General features: G+C 46.6%; 1 pseudogene; it reads right to left on the bottom strand.

The window, feature by feature from the left end:
• Positions 1-156: 156 nt before the first annotated feature.
• Positions 157-1,269, bottom strand: LOC123430172 (annotated as a pseudogene).
• Positions 1,270-18,233: the final 16,964 nt, after the last annotated feature.

Here is an 18,233-nt window from a genome sequence, read left to right as displayed (position 1 = left end):
GCTCCAAGAGTTGTATAATATGAGCTCTGCTTGGTTGCTATAAGTATACAGAAGCAGAATTAGCGTGTTGTGTCGAGTTTCCATATGCATAGAATTAACCGCACAGCTCTACATGAAAAAAATTCATAGAATCAGCAACCCATAGTCGATGCAGGATTTACAAATCCAGAGTATCCATTAGTATTAAAATTTGGTATCAACAATCCATAATCCTCTGAATAATGTTGTACATGTAGGTGGTAACTCTGAATAATGCACTGCAATTGCTGGCGCTGGCGCGGGCTGGCCATCCCGGCTGGGCTCCGGTTCGTCGCCGTCGCCGTCGGGAAGGAATTCGTGTGGGGCATCGTCGCCAACCTGCAGTGGAAGCGCATGGTGGACGACCTTCTCCGCCTACGCGTGCTCGCGGAAGCTGCGCGGCCGCCTCGGCAACCTCTCCTTCGTCCTCCCCGCCACCGAACGGGACGCCACCGCCGGCTCCGCCTCCGCCGGGACCGGGAATGGGACCAGCACGCCAAGAAGGGCGACCACGGCAGCTCCAGGCGCAATAATGGCGACGGGCCCGCCACCGGCACCGAGGAGGAGGAGCTCGTGACCAAGACGATGACCGTCGAGTTCGGGCGACGCTACGTGCTGGGGAAGGATCTGGTCCGCGCTCACCACCGGTGTCCGCTGGAAGGCCTGGCTGCCTGGCTGGTCGTGTTGGCGAGGACGGTGAGCGAGGAGAGGCCGCCCAGCCCGAGCGCGCCGGAAGCGAGGAACCCGATGACGGCCATGCCGATGGTGAGCGCGTCCGGGACCAGCACGGGGCTGAAGAGCAGGAACACCGGCGTGGCCACGGCCAGCCCCACCCCACGGTGCCCGCCAGCACCAGCAGCAGCCCGCCCAGCGGGAACAGCGTCGCCATCGTCAGCGCCTGCGACGCCGGCGGGCCCTTCTCCTGCAGCATGCCCATCCGGCCGCGCCCGTGCTGCTGCTGCCCTACGCCGTGGTGGCTGCCGTACTGCCCGCCGTGCTGCAGAAAGGAGAGGGAGTCGGGCTGGGAGAGAGCGCGAGTGCGGCTGGATCCAGTCCGCATGGAGAGAGAGAGCCGGTTTTCCGCCGACCAAAGCGGTTCAGGCCGGTTTTTTCTGTAACAGACTGATCGGTGGGTCATATGTGTCAGAAAGAGCATCTATACATAGAAATACAGAATTTACAAAATACGGCTTGTATCTTGGTATGTACTTGTAAAAAATTTGAAAGATGACATCAACTTATAAATACGGTTCGAATTATGATAGTCTTTTGCAATTAACTCCAAACTTAGGTAGGTACACTCTTATGCATGTTTGTACTATTATTACAAAAGTAAGTTGTTTTACTATTAATTCAACCCACAAAGCTTTATGCATGCATGCACGCAACACTTTTTGCATCCGGTCAAGTATCCTAGTACTAAAAGATACCTACCCACGGTTATGCAACGTTTATACGTTAGACGCTATACTATACAGTGTACGTCTAAGTCTTAAACGTTACACATCGACTTAGCAATTTTCAAGCATTACACGTTGATCCGGGGTGCCACGTTGGCCACGCGTGTAGTGCCTGGATAAAATTGTTTCGTTCATAGTTTATTTTGTGAAATAGTTTCATCTTAAGGCTATTTTTGTTCATTTTGCCGGAGACCACAGAGTGTTGCCTTGAGATGTACTGATTTAAAGTGAAGGAGGAGACGGGTCTCTACTTCTTTTTATAAAAATTCTCGTCACTTTATTAATCAACGATGTTCATACTTACAAGCATTGGGTCATGAGGCACGCCCAGCCACACATGCCTACCCATACCTATATTACAAGCAATTTTGATGAGATTATAAGCCTCCAAGTTACAAGAAAGAAAAATATCTTTATGGTTCATTATTTCAAGTGTAATAGACAAATTAGGACCTCCCGCCCCGTTGTTGCTATCGTTTACCACTCCCAAGCAATCCGACGCCACCTTCAATCTTTGCAGTAGGAGAGCGTCCACCGGTGCTAACGTTTCTCTGCATGCATATGTTTCCAATGTTGATGGGTCGGTAATTACTCGATAAACCACAGCAGATCATCCAAGATACACTGGCGAGCCAACCGCCACAGAAAAACTCTTATCTTCGATGGTATTTTTAGGTTCCACAAGCTAGTCCAGTTCTTCTCCTCCCTCTCATTATGTGAAGATCTACTTCTTCCTTCCAGCCAATTTTCACGTGCAATCTTTGTGGTAATAATAAATTTGTAAGCCGAACTGACCATAAATCGTCCCTTCTTATCTGGGTGGCAAGAGCAGAAATCATATGTGTTCCTCGTGCAAACCGGAATCTTCATGATCACATATGCATCTGTAGGCAAGAAGACAGGTCGCACTAACTGTTCGTTCCATGCTCATGAGTTTCCACGGGTAATGAATATATTTTTATCGATTGTGAACATAATCACGATGCATGTAAAAAATTGCATGCATAGAAATTATAGCATATGACAATCCACTTCATTGATCCAACTAATTATCTCTTACAAACTAAGACATACTTGATGTGTTTAAAATATTTTTGTACAATATGAAGAATGTTGTCTTCAACTTCATTGCATGGCATAATGTGGGTCGCATCCTGATTTTGGTGAGGTTTAAATTGTAGGCTACATATAGGGTGTGTTTGGTTGTTGTCATGGGCTGGAATGTCACGGGTCGGACCCGTTCCTAGTCCTCGTTCCTGCGTTTGGTTTACCAACTGGAACAGAACCCACTCATTCCACTTTAGGGAATATTCCACTCAGATCCGAAACGTGCTAGTACCACGAAATTGACGGAATCACACGGAACGGCTCGTCTCCTTGCTGCGCCTGCGGACGAGCTGCCCGTCTTCCTCGCCGCCGTCTGCCACGGACAAGGCGCCACTGCGGCGCCACTCGCTGCGCCTGCTCGAGCTGCTCGTCGCCGCCCACCCGCGCGACGCCGTGGCGCCGCTCGTGCCCAGGCTCGTCGCCGCCGCGCTGCGTCGGGTGCGCGACCCGGACTCCTCCGTGCGCGCCGCGCTTGTCGACGCCGCGCGCGCCATCGCCAGAGCTGTCGTGCCCTCGGCCCCCGCGGCGCTTGGCCCCCTCCCTCTCTGCTGCCGCGCTGCGCCGCCGGCCCTCTCCCTCCCTCTCTGTTGCGTCGCCGCGCCGCCGGCCCCCTCCCTCTCTGCTGCCGCGCCGCGCCGCCGGCCCCCTCCCTCTCTGCTGCCGCGTCGCGCCACCGGCCCTCTCCCTTCCTCTCTGCTGCGTCGCCGCCGGCCCTCTCCCTTTCATTTTTCATTCCATGCCTCCCAACCAAACACTCGAACGGAACCATCCCGTTCCACTTTTTTGCTCGTACCAAACACAGGAACGGAACCGACCCGTTCCTCTGGAATGGAACCATTCCATTCCATGACAGTTGGTTCTCCAACCAAACACACCCATAAATCATTTGGTTGGTATTTTTCCTATAAATGACTTGTTATGCTATGTGGTATTGATGTCAACGTATAGAAGCTCCTCCTTTTTACTTTTTTACAAGAAAAAATAGCCATTCCTCTCACTCACGCACCGCACAACCACCTTCTACTCTGCCCGCACAACCAACGAACCATCAATTGTCGTTGCATCTCATCTCCCGGCACAACTTTGCTACCGCCATCTCTCTGAGGCACCTCCCCTTCATGCCATGGCGAAACCCACCCACTCCTCTCCCCACCATCTGCCCTCTCATCCATGGCTCCGCCAGCCCCCTCCTCTCCCTGCCACGATGTCGCCCGCCTTCTTTTCCCTCTGACAACCTATCGCGATGCCGCCTCGACACCGAGCTAGCCCATCGTTCTAGCATCCTAGGCAGTTAGATCCACCCGAAAGGTGCAAAAGTGACTGCAACCCTGTGTTAGTGTCGGCCACATAGCTGACCCATTTATATGTGGGTTGGACAACATCATGCGCAATGGTGTGGCACTGTCAGGAGGGATACACCTTCTTCATTGAGGTTGCTCACCACAGGCCGATTTCTAGTGCCAAGGAGTGCACATTGTCACGCCACAGCAGCCGCCAATGCAATGCGACCTTCTACTCATTTTTCCTGCCCATCCCACTCAAGTGTGATGTAGCTGCCAGCATGTCTACCCTTCCCATCGATTGGCTTTATGGATTACACGAAAAGACTTATACACGTGCGCGCGTCGCAATGTATGATAGACCTGCGAGCACAATCCTAATCTCCCCATGATTTTAGTTGTGGGGCCCAATATATAATCTCATTAGTCCATATCCCTTGATTTTAAGGGCGCGGATGGTTGTGCGCCTCTCTAATCTCTTGCCCCCTTATTTTAGGAAAAAAAATTAGTATCAACCTGATGAGAGATGACCTCTAGTTCATGAACATGCGATTTTCTCATACTATCAGAAGGGAGCATCAAAATCATAATTGCGTAGCTTTTAGTTTTTTGCCAAAAGTTCACGCGAATAATTTATCTTCTTTTGTGCCGCACATGGAGCGAAACCATTTATCTAGATGTTTGAAAGATGCAACAATGGTACTCTCGGAGCAGCCACTTCTGATGGGACATACCACCCTTGAAAATGGCGGAGCCTCGCCCGCGGACACGTGTGTGGCAAGATTATTGTCGGTTGCTACTGAAGACTTGATTAACAATAGTATGGTACACTGTTAAGAAGGTCTACATATATTAATGCAATGGTGCCAAAAGCCAAACCTGCATTTACACGGTGAGTTGCTGCAACATTAGCTAGAGTCCATAGTTAATTTTGTAACTTAGGAATGCATCAAACAAATAAATGGTCTCTACATAGAAATGATTGTAAAATGACAACTGAACAAAAGGCTATCACTTAGTGTCCGTCAAAAAATATGAATTGCATATTATATTTGCTTCTAAGATAAAACATGAAGTAGAGAGACAACACAATCTGATATTTAGCAAGAGATACTTATAAGCCTCGTGATTAATCATGATCTCATTTCCCTCCTGTGGTGCATGTACTTGTCACGCCCAAGATGCGACCCTATCCTCAATTTGGCACGAAGGCCTCGTCAGGGATAGAAGCGCATCTCGTCGTGTCGCAAGAATGGATATCGCTACAAGTACATGTACTGAAAAGAAGAGATATATATATAGAATTGGCTTACACTGCCACAAGCTACATCAGAGTCACATCAGTACATTACATATTCATCAAGAGTAAGAGCAGGGTCCGACTACGGACGAAAACAAACGACAAAAGAAGAACGACGTCCATCCTTGCTATCCCAGGCTACCGGCCTGGAACCCATCCTAGATCGATGAAGAAGAAGAAGAAGAAGCAACTCCAAATGAACAATCAACACGCTCGCGTCAAGTAACCTTTACCTGTACCTGCAACTGGTGTTGTAGTAATCTGTGAGCCACAGGGGACTCAGCAATCTCATTTCCAAAGGTATCAAGACTAGCAAAGCTTAATGGGTGAGGCATGGTTAAGTGGTGAGGTTGCAGCAGCGGCTAAGCATATATTTGGTGGCTAAACTTACGAGTACAAGAAAATAAGAGGGGGATGATCTACGCATAACGGACGTGAACTACTGATGATCAAATGAATGATCCTGAACACCTACCTACGTCAGACATAACCCCACCATGTCCTCGATCGGAGAAAGAACTCATGAAAGAGACAGTCACGGTTACGCACACAGTTGGCATATTTTAATTACGTTAACTTCGAGTTATCTAGAACTAGTGTTAAACAAAGTTTTCACGTTGCCACATAACCGTGGGCACGACTTTCCGAAAGATTTAACCTTGCAGGGGTGCTCCAACTAGTCCATCACAAATTACCACAAGCCACATAGAAATCCTCAATCACGAAGCTCGCGATCTCGTCGGATTCCCTAGTGGAAAACCTCAACTCTGAGATTACCCAAAGCATCACCGGAATCCCGATGCACAAGATATCTCGTCAAAGGTAAAACTAATCCAGCAAGGCCGCCCGGCGTGTCGACGATCCCGATAGGAGCCGCGTATCTCGTTCTCAGGACACGACGGATAAGCTACGCGCACGAGTGCCAAACCTCGAGTTTCCTCGCGGTGGCCCCGCAGAGTGCTCTGTTTTGGACCAGCACCATCAGCACTGGCCCTCCGTGTATTATGTAGAATTACTCCTCGGGTAGCGCTAACTCCCTATGCATTTCAATTAACAGAATTATTATGTTGGGCAAATAGTACCAATGTTGGGCCTTGCCAGACCAGCTTTAATCTAAAACGAATTATCAAGGGGGTCCCCATAACAACCCCGATCGTGTTAGGAGCGCTCGTTTATGGAACATAACACCGGTAGCCGAAACTAAGGGGGCAAAGGTGGAACAAAACATTAGGCTAGAAAGGGCCGAGCCTTCCACCTTTTACCAAGTATATAGGTGCATTAAATTAAATAGCATTAATATGGTGATATGACAAGGAACCCATGTTTTCACATGGAATCATCTGCACCTGCAACTAGCAACGCTAACAACAGTGTTAAGCAAGCGGTAACATAGCCAATCAGTGGTTTGCTAGGTCGAACAGGTTGAAGGTTAACATGGCATTGTTGAGAGGCTGATATTTAACATGTGGTAGGCAACGAGACATAAACGGTAGCAACGGTAAAACTAGCATGGCAATGATAGTAATGGTATCTGGGGAAATGATCATCTTGCCTGAGATCCCGCTTGGAAGAAGAATGAATCCATGAAGCAGACGAACCGACGTAGTCGAACGGGTCATCACAATCTGACTCGCTTGCGGAACTCTATCGAGACGAAGCTAACCGGAAACACAAATCAACACACGATATTCACCACACGATGCAAGACACATATGATGCATGAACGGTCTAATGCAAGGCATGACAATCACAACAATCAAACACTACACATTAAGTGAAGCTCGATATGTAACGAGTTGCATATCGACGAAACTCCACGTTGAATTATTTAGTTCATTCCCGTTCAGGTACTCGTCTATATTAAATGTTGTTAAACATGGCACGAGGGTGAAGCACAAATTAATCTACCTAGCTCGGCATTTTAAATGAGACCGGAAACGACATATAGCATCTCCGAAATGACCCCACGTGTTAAATCTTAATTCTGTCCAGATTTGTCCTAATCACATTTTAGGTTTGTTAAACGAAAAAAACAAAGTGGTTCACGTGATTATACTCGTCGTTCTGCACCATTTACATATATGGCTCATCTCCAACGAAGCTACGGTTCAAAGGTTATAGACGTTTCAATATGATGGCATTTGTGCACTTATGCATGATTTGTTTAACCACTAAATCCGTTGGGACAAGAAAGAAAACTACATGGCCAAAACATTGCATTGGACAAGTCCATTCAGAGATGTGGACCAAACGGCTAAGCGTATGTGTGTGCTAGAAAAAATGAAAAACATGGCAAAATTGGGGTACATGGGAATTGAACCCAAGACCCCCTAGATGCAACCATGGTAGGCTAACCAATGGGGCTAGCAACCAAATCTGTTCAATCTGCTAGCTAGAACTAACTGAACTGAGAGTAGCCAGCCTTGGTTTGCAAAACAACAGCCAAAAGGGCAATATAAATAGGGGCAGCTGGGATTCGAACCCCAGATCCCTCGCTTGGAAAGTGAGTGAGCTACCAACTCGAATGAGTAAGGTCGGGTGTTAAATTACTGCCCATATTCCAAAAATACAAGAAAAACGCGGGCCTTCTTCCCCACGAACACAAACAGGTAATGAACCTGCAGAACTGGCGGCTACAGATCTTGGAGCGCGGGACCGGTCGAGGATGGCGCGAGCGGAGGGGGGGGGGTCGGGGCCGGCAGGTCTATGGCGGCCTCGGGTCCAGGCAGGGGAGGTGGACCCATGGAGGTGAGGTCCCGCGGGCTCCCATGGTTCCCTGCAGCAACAAGAAGGAGAGAGATATGAGAGGAAAAGCAGGGGAGGCAGCTCGGGGGAAACCCTAATCCATCCAGCGGGTGGCTCGGGCGCTGGCTGGAGCTTCGCTCGTGGTCGTGCAGACGAAGCGTTGTGGCGGATGGACGCGAAGCAGAGGGGAGGCGGCCCAGGAGACGCTGTGGTGCTGAGGGCGCGGGGAGGCCGACTTCCTCGGAGGGGGCGCCTGGCTCGATCCAGATCGAGCGGGAACGCACCGACCGGCTGCGGGATCGAGCCCCTCGATCGGAGGACCGGCTGGCAGCAGCCGCCCGGGCCCGGGCGATGGGATCTGCCGTGGGGGGGGGTGTTTGGAGCGCATACTCGCGCTGGTTGGTTGGGAGAAGATCCCGAGGAAACTGGTGGCGACGGCTGCTAGGAGGATCCCTAGAAAATAGGGTTTGGTCTAGGATTGATCCGCATACGCATATATAAGCGTCCAACGACTAAAACGGGGTTAAACTGGACCTCCGATTAAATAAGATGGCTCAGAATAACTAGGTTAGGAAGACCCATGGACAAGCCGATGACGGTTTGCGGTAAAACGGGGTTGATCCGAATCCAATGGTCACGACCGCCCGGTTTGGGTGCCGGGAGGTTTTCGGACTGGGCTGCGCGTAGGGTCGATGCACTGTGCAGAGGGGCTAGGCGGAGATGACTGGGAAAATGGGCACCCGGCAACATATTTTAAAACACCGACACACGTCCGACGGTAGACCGAATATGGTGCCGCTACGGTCGACCGTTCGGGTACCAGACGGACTCCGATCGCGACGAAATTCGACAGGCGGCCTAGCTACAACTAATCACGACCGCGCGTCAAATCTCAACCCGACCAGAGGAAGTTTTCAACACACTTTTAAAACAAGGTTTGATGATGCCGCGGGCGCGTGCGAGTGCGGTCGGGCTGAGAACGGACAACGACGATAACCGGCAACTACCAACGGATGCAACTTTTGAAAACTGCTGGCAACGGAGATGCCGATGCAATGTAGATGATGCGATGATGATGTAACAAAATAAAATAGACACACGACGAAAACGGAATAGAAGGGGAATCTTCTGGAACGTCGGCATCGGGCTGTCACAACTCTCCTACACTACAAGAGGATCTCGCCCCGAGATCCAAGAATGAAAGGGGGAGAGGATGAGAGAGAACAAGAGGTAAAATTTAGTTGCTTCTTTGACAAACGAGTGACACCAACGATCCTTGAAGGTTGCCAAGCGATGAGGAATGAATGAGAAAGAAGCAAGAATTCACGGAAAATTTCGGCAGCACTTCGGTAGGAAAATGGGACAAAAAAATTCGAAAGGTAGGAGAATTAGACAATATACATGACAAACAACTAAATAGAACAAGGGAACACCATGATCTTGCTAGAACAACAAGATAGACCGAAAAGAGCAACAACACAAAGCCTCCAGAAGAAGAGATTATGAACTAGCTCAAGCGGAAGAAGAGAATGAAGAAAAGAATGACAACTACCATCACAATAGAATTGAAGAGCCTCCGGACAGAGAATTGACATAGTAGTTGGGAAACCAACAACGAAAAGAACAAGATAGTAGTGGGCTTATGGAAACCTTTTCAAACAATGAGTTGACAACTAGCCACTAACGGAAACAAGGATTGATTGGGAGAAACAAGATAAGAACAATTCTTACACCAAGAGGATACATTGAGAACTTGGATTAATGACAAGCACCATGATAGAAACAATCCATAGGAAAAGCTTTAGGTGAAATCCAAACCAAGATAACTCAATGAAGAAATCCTGGGATGAAACATGTCTCATGATCATAGAATTGGTGGGTTTAATTATCTCATACTTGAAAGAAAAAACTCTTCGAAACTCCTACACTAACAAGAATGCTATAATACCACCTCAAAGGATAAAGGAAGAACAATTGCACATATAAATGCAAGAGAAAGGATACTTGAGGTTCTCCAACAAGAATCTTGAAGAAGACTTGAGAATGAATTGAAACCTTGATGAACCACCATGAAGGACCACCGTATACAAATGAATGATGCAAAGATATGAAGGTGGAAATAATAAGATTATGAGCTTGCCAAGATTTAGATGAAGCCTCACAGAGAGATACCTAAAAGAACTTGGAACTCCGGAAAAAAAGATAAGCACTTGAGAAAAGAATTGAAACCATGAGCCACTCCAGACGAAGAATTCAGATTACTATGAACAAGAATAGAATTATGTTATGCTTATCCTTCATCAAATTAAATTGACGACAATCAACGGATTTAGCATATGACTTATTCTACTAGAATTGAATCTTGAAGAGGCAGAGAGATAAGCACCACTTGAGGCAAAAATTGAAGGAAGCACCGGTAAGAATTCACAATTGAATGGGAACACCACGAATTAATGGAGATACATGCGAATGAAGAGACATGATCCACCTGAGAGAAAAATTTAAAAAAGACACCAGAATAATCGAGAGACGAACGAAGAGACAACAATGGAGAAGAATTGAGGACGAAAGCTGAAAGCTGAGAACGAAGAATCTTCTAAAATGATGGCCTTCGGAGGAACGAGAAATAAAAACAACTCAGAAACGCACCGGATAGCAAGAGAAGGGATTACTCATGATTGGAACAATTAAGATGATGGCACCAAGCTGAAATGATTAATCTCCAAGAGAATGAACCAAGATTGAGAAAAATACTCCTTTGAATTTGCAAGCTGAGAATGATGACGAGAAACGACACCAAGGATAATGAGACACTCCGGAATAAGGAAGATGGAAGGTTGAGCCAAATATGAGAATTCATTCAAATAGATCTTGGAGAAGGGATATGACTGATGAAATTCATACTTACATCATAGTTGAAAAGAATTAATTATCTTCGGGAAAAGATTAGAAGAGCCAGGAATGATCCCAGGGAAAAAACATGTGGGTTATGGGCCCACTCAAAGAAATCACCGTTGACAAGATTGCTTAGAAAGAGAGATATTGCACCGGTATGAATAGAACTAGATGAGGTTGAGAACCTCAAAATAATTGAAAATGGAACTACTGAGATACTTCAGCACTCCGAATGGAAAAGAGAGGAATGAATAACAAGATAGGCTGATAAAAATTTCCAACATAGGAAAGAATTACAAGGATGAAAAGGACATGATGACACGGACAACTGAATTAAATTCACCGATAAGGAACAAAATGAAGAAATGATGAACTCTACTCCTGAGAATCTTCACAATGAATCATCGGGTAAGAGAGAAAAGAACAGACAATGTAAGCACAATGAAAAGAAAACTCCTGAATAAAAATTGAATCACTGAGAAAAAGGGCGGGAGGGTGGGGAAAAACAAAGACAACTTGGGCTAGATGAGATGAACTCCGGAATAAAATGAGAGAATGATCTTGCAAAATTGGAGAGGATAGAATTACTTGAAGAGAAACACAACGGTTGAAAAAGAATTAACAAGATGACTCCGGTAAACAAAATTGATAAGACGAATGATTTGAGCAAAAGAATTTGCATTCTCACATGAAAATATTAGAACACCTCTTAGGAAAGATCTGAAATCACCACTTGACATCGAAGCAACTCGAATTACCATATTCCAACAACACAAAGGGTGCGGCTTATGAAACAAGCCACGGCAAACTCATGAGAAGGATTTCATCCGATATTTTCGTGGATAGGAATCCACTAGATGTCGAACCCCAACCTAACATCATGCATTTGTTGGAAGATTGTCCTATAAGAAACTACTTGAATTCCCACCTATGAATTCCCGAAATATCTGGTCATTGCAATCTGGTATACGGATACAAGGAGTAATAATCACACAACTCCTATACTAACCCGTCACTTGTATCACATCCGTCAACACACAACCAGAATCTCGGACCTTCATCTACAACAGACCCTCGTGATCACAATGATACAAAGTATGGCAGTACTCCCGAACAATCTGCACCAGTACTGGGGACATCGGGGTTATCTCGCCACTACTAGTATTGAAGCAATTACGAACATCCTTCGTTCTTAGATACTAAGAAATCTGAATGATAATGATGTGCTCAAGAATCCCCTGGAGCTCAACTCCCCTGAGACTTAGAGCAGATAGGAGGCACCAAGACAGAACTCCATCACATCGAAATCATATAGATTTCACAAATACCCGCGTGATCCTAAATTTTTTTTTTGAGTGAGAAGAGGAGTAGAATTAAATTATTATGTCAAGATTCCTCACCAGAGCATAGAAGAGGAGAAAAAAAGAATCCTACTCTCCGATATATAACTAGACTCAAAGATTTTTTTCACTAGACCCGACTCGGCCAAGTTCGATCAATCAAGGGGGCTCCTAGGTCGGTACTGCTCTGATACCAACTTGTCACGCCCAAGATGCGACCCTATCCCCAATTTGGCACGAAGGCCTCGGCAGGGATAGAAGCGCATCTCTTCGTGTCGCAAGAATGGATATCGTTACAAGTACATGCACTGAAAAGAAGAGATATATATATAGAATTGGCTTACACTGCCACAAGCTACATCAGAGTCACATCAGTACATTACATATTCATCAAGAGTAAGAGCAGGGTCCGACTACGGACGAAAACAAACGACAAAAGAAGAACGACATCCATCCTTGCTATCCCAGGCTGCCGGCCTGGAACCCATCCTATATCGATGAAGAAGAAGAAGAAGAAGCAACTCCAAATGAACAATCACCGCGTTCGCGTCAAGTAACCTTTACCTGTACCTGCAACTGGTGTTGTAGTAATCTGTGAGCCACAGGGGACTCAGCAATCTCATTTCCAAAGGTATCAAGACTAGCAAAGCTTAATGGGTGAGGCATGGTTAAGTGGTGAGGTTGCAGCAGCGGCTAAGCATATATTTGGTGGCTAAACTTACGAGTACAAGAAAATAAGAGGGGGATGATCTACGCATAACGGGCGTGAACTATTGATGATCAAATGAATGATCCTGAACACCTACCTACGTCAGACATAACCCCACCGTGTCCTCGAACGGAGAAAGAACTCACGAAAGAGACAGTCATGGTTACGCACACAGTTGGCATATTTTAATTACGTTAACTTCGAGTTATCTAGAACCAGTATTAAACAAAGTTTCCACGTTGCCACATAACCGCGGGCACGGCTTTCCGAAATATTTAACCCTGCAGGGGTGCTCCAACTAGTCCATCATAAATTACCACAAGCCGCATAGAAATCCTCAATCACGAAGCTCGCGATCTCGTCGGATTCCCTAGTGGAAAACCTCAACTCTGAGATTAACCAAAGCATCACCGGAATCCCGATGCACAAGATATCTCGTCAAAGGTAAAACTAATCCAGCAAGGCCGCCCGGCGTGTCGACGATCCCGATAGGAGCCGCGTATCTCGTTCTCAGGACACGACGGATAAGCTACGCGCACGAGTGCCAAACCTCGAGTTTCCTCGCGGTGGCCCCGCACAGTGCTCTGTTTTGGACCAGCACCATCAGCACTGGCCCTCCGTGTATTATGTAGAATTACTCCTCGGGTAGCGCTAACTCCCTATGCATTTCAATTAACAGAATTATTATGTTGGGCAAATAGTACCAATGTTGGGCCTTGCCAGACCAGCTTTAATCTAAAACGAATTATCAAGGGGGTCCCCATAACAACCCCGATCGTGTTAGGAGCGCTCGTTTATGGAACATAACACCGGTAGCCGAAACTAAGGGGGCAAAGGTGGAACGAAACACCAGGCTAGAAAGGGCCGAGCCTTCCACCTTTTACCAAGTATATAGGTGCATTAAATTAAATAGCATTAATATGGTGATATGACAAGGAACCCATGTTTTCACATGGAAGCATCTGTACCTGCAACTAGCAACGTTAACAACAGGGTTAAGCAATCGGTAACATAGCCAATGAGTGGTTTGTTAGGTCGAACAGGTTGAAGGTTAACATGCCATTGTTGAGAGGCTGATATTTAACATGTGGTAGGCAACGAGACATAAACGGTAGCAACGGTAAAACTAGCATGGCAATGATAGTAATGGTATCTGGGGAAATGATCATCTTGCCTGAGATCCCGCTTGGAAGAAGAATGAATCTGTGAAGCAGACGAACCAACGTAGTCAAACGGGTCCTCACAATCCGACTCGCTTGCGGAACTCTATCGAGACGAAGCAAACCGGAAACACAAATCAACACACGATATTCACCACACGATGCAAGACACATATGATGCATGAACGGTCTAATGCAAGGCATGGCAATCACAACAATCAAACACTACACATTAAGTGAAGCTCGATATGCAACGAGTTGCATATCGATGAAACTCCACGTTGAATTATTTAGTTCACTCCCGTTCAGGTACTCGTCTATATTAAATGTTGTTAAACATGGCACGAGGATGAAGCACAAATTAATCTACCTAGCTAGGCATATTAAATGAGACCGGAAACGACATATAGCATCTCCGAAATGACCCGACGTGTTAAATGTTAATTCTGTCCAGATTTGTCCTAATCACATTTTAGGTTTGTTAAATGAAAAAAACAAAGTGGTTCACGTGATTATACTCGTCGTTCTGCACCATTTACATATATGGCTCATCTCCAACGAAGCTACGGTTCAAAGGTTATAGACTTTTCAATATGATGGCATTTGTGCACTTATGCATGATTTGTTTAACCACTAAATCCGTTGGGACAAGAAAGAAAACTACATGGAAAAAACACTGCATTGGACAAGTCCATTCAGAGATGTGGACCAAACGGCTAAGCGTATGTGTGTGCTAGAAAAAATGAAAAACATGGCAAAATTGGGGTACATGGGAATTGAACCCAAGACCCCCTAGATGCAACCATGGTAGGCTAACCAATGGGTCTAGCAACCAAATCTGTTCAATCTGCTTGCTAGAACTAACTGAACTGAGAGTAGCCAGCCTTGGTTTGCAAAACAACAGCCAAAAGGGCAATATAAATAGGGGCAGCTGGGATTCGAACCCGAGATCCCTCGCTTGGAAAGTGAGTGCGCTACCAACTCGGATGAGTAAGGCTGGGTGTTAAATTACTGCCCATATTCCACAAATACAAGAAAAATGTGGGCCTTCTTCCCCACGAACACAAACAGGTAATGAACCTGCAGAACTAGCGGCTACAGACCTTGGAGCGCGGGACCGGTCGGGGATGGCGCGAGCGGAGGGGGGGGGGTTCGAGGGCCGGCAAGTCTATGGCGGCCTCGGGTCCAGGCAGGGGAGGTGGACCCATGGAGGTGAGGTCCCGCGGGCTCCCATGGTTCCCTGCAGCAACAAGAAGGAGAGAGATATGAGAGGAAAAGCAGGGGAGGCAACTCGGGGGAAACCCTGATCCATCCAGCGGGTGGCTCGGGCGCTGGCTGGAGCTTCGCTCGTGGTCGTGTAGACGAAGCGGAGTGGTGGATGGACGCGAAGCAGAGGGGAGGCGGCCAAGGAGACGCTGCAGCGCTGAGGGCGCGGGGAGGCCGACTTTCTCGGAGGGGGCGCCTAGCTCGATCCACATCGAGCGGGAACGCGCCGACCGGCTGCGGGATCGAGCCCCTCGATCGAAGGACCGGCTGGCAGCAGCCGCCCAGGCCCGGGGCGATGGGATCTGCCGTGGGGGGGGGTGTTTGGAGCGCATGCTCGCGCTGGTTGGTTGGGAGAAGATCCCGAGGAAATTGGTGGCGGCGGCTGCTAGGAGGATCCCTAGAAAATAGGGTTTGGTCTAGGATTGATCCGCATACGCATATATAAGCGTCCAACGACTAAAACGGGGTTAAACTGGACCTCTGATTAAATAAGATGGCTGAGAATAACTAGGTTAGGAAGACCCATGGACAAGCCGATGCCGGTTTGCGGTAAAACGGGGTTGATCCGAATCCAATGGTCACGACCGCCCGGTTTGGGTGCCGGGAGGTTTTCGGACTGGGCCGCGCGTAGGGTCGATGCACTGTGCAGAGGGGCTAGGTGGAGATGACAGGGAAAATGGGCACCCGGCAACATATTTTGAAACACCGACACACATTCGACGGTAGACCGAATATGGTGCCGCTACAGTCGACCGTTCGGGTACCAGACGGACTCCGATCGCGACGAAATTCGACAGGCGGCCTAGCTACAACTAATCACAACCGCGCGTCAAATCTCAACCCGACCAGAGGAAGTTTTCAACACACTTTTAAAACAAGGTTTAACGATGCCGCGGGCGCGTGCGAGTGCGGTCGGGCTCAGAACGGACAACGACGATAACCGGCAACTACCAACGGATGCAACTTTTGAAAACTGGCGGCAACGGAGATGCTGATGCAATGCAGATGATGCGAATGATGCGATGATGATGCAACAAAATAAAATAGACACACGACAAAAACAGAATAGAAGGGGAATCTTCTGGAACGTTGGCATCGGGCTGTCACAGTACTGCTGGAGCACCAACACAATTTTAATCACAACAACTATTCATCTCAGTAGCCATATGATGTTGGATCAGTTCTCACTCACATTTACCAGAGTATCCTAGCTGACACATTATACATCTCACCCTAATTGTTACAAGAAGCTACGCATCCACAACCAAATCGAGATTAAACCCACTTGATACCCACTCAAGCGATCGGTTGAGAGCGCAAGCAATCTAGGAATTCACGGGAGGGGGTCGAGTGGGAATCACGGGAACTTACCCATCTCTTGGACGGGGGTGCGAACACATGTCGAGGGGTCACGACGAGGTGTCATCGTGGTGTTGCTTGGGGGCTGCCACAGGTCGTCTGCCTCGCTGCCACAAGATACTACGCGCCAACGTATGTTGTTGCATGCCCTCTTGGTCAGGGCAGTGGGATTGAGATGGATTGGGGGGAGCCACGACCTCCCTTGAGTCCTGCCCTAACCTGGGGTTGCGATGGCGGCAGTGAAGGCGGTCTCGAAGGTTGGCAGAGGAGCACAAAGTTAGGCGGCGAAGGTTGTGAACCCCGGAAATGGTGGCGACGCGAAAAGAAGACAAAAAATCAAGGTTGAGGGAGGGAGAGAGGTGAGACAAAAAACGTTGAACGAAAGCTAGCGAGTAGAGATTTTTTAGGATGTGTCATGCGACATTAATATGACTAGACGACATATGGTAATGTTAATTAATTTAATTTTGATGACGTATGAAAAAAATGAATTAAGATGACTGTGCGACTTATGGTAATGTTAACTAATTATATTTGATGTTTAAAGATTCATTAACGATTATTGTTTCACATAAAGACATTACTAGATAACTTATGACCGCATGGAAATTTTCGATCCGTTTAGATTTGTTTTCCATTGTGTGGTAAAACAAAAAACAAAGGAATAGGGCGGTGGAGGGAGATGCGAAAAATCCAAGACGAAATAGATGACTCTAGATGGGGGGACGAAAAAACACAAACAAAGGTGTGAGGATAGATGAAAAAAACCATGGAATGCTGGTTACCAAGTCCCAAATTAGTAGTAGAGATTTATTTGTCATGATTTAGATGATAGTTTACTTCAAATCCGTTATTTGTTTTCTAAAAATCTGTTATTTGTTTCCTAAAATAAATTGCACTAATGAGAGGAATCGGTTAATTTGGATAAGTTGGGAAAGTTAGATTAGAATCTATTATTTGCTTCCTAAAAATTCATTATTCGTTTCTAATACAAATTGCACTAATAAGAGGGATCCATTGATTTGGATAACTTAAGAAAGTTAGATCTGTGATTGCATCCATGGTTGTTTTTTCGTCCCCTGTTCGCATGGTTTTTTTTGTCTCTCCTTCCACCACCCCTCCCACCCTCGTCCATCAAGTTTTTTTGCACTCTTTATTACAAACTAGGACTTTCCTAACATATAAAAAATCATGGATCTAACTTTCTTAAGTTATCCAAATTAATTGATCCCTCTTATTAGTGCAATTTGTTTTAGGAAACAAATAACGGATTTTTAGGAAACAAATAATAGATTTTAATCTAACTTTCCTAACTTATCCAAATCAACTAATCTCTCTCATTAGTGAAATTTGTTTTAGGAAACAAATAACGGATTTTTAGAAAACAAATAATGGATTTTAAGTAAATTAACATCTAAATCATGACAAACAAATCTCTACTCCTAATTAGGGACTTGGTAATCGATGTTCCTTGGTATTTTTCATCTATCCTCCTAGCTCCGTTTGTGTTTTTCGTCCCTCCTTCCACGGTCATCTATTTCATCACGGATTTTTCGCATCACCTTCCACCACCCTATTCCTCTGGGTTTTTTGA

The sequence above is a fragment of the Hordeum vulgare genome, chromosome 2H (genome assembly GCF_904849725.1).
Source record: "Hordeum vulgare subsp. vulgare chromosome 2H, MorexV3_pseudomolecules_assembly, whole genome shotgun sequence".
Lineage (NCBI taxonomy): Eukaryota > Viridiplantae > Streptophyta > Magnoliopsida > Poales > Poaceae > Hordeum > Hordeum vulgare.
The sequence above is the reverse complement of the archived record's forward strand: the minus strand, read 5'-3'. Positions and strand labels throughout refer to the sequence as shown.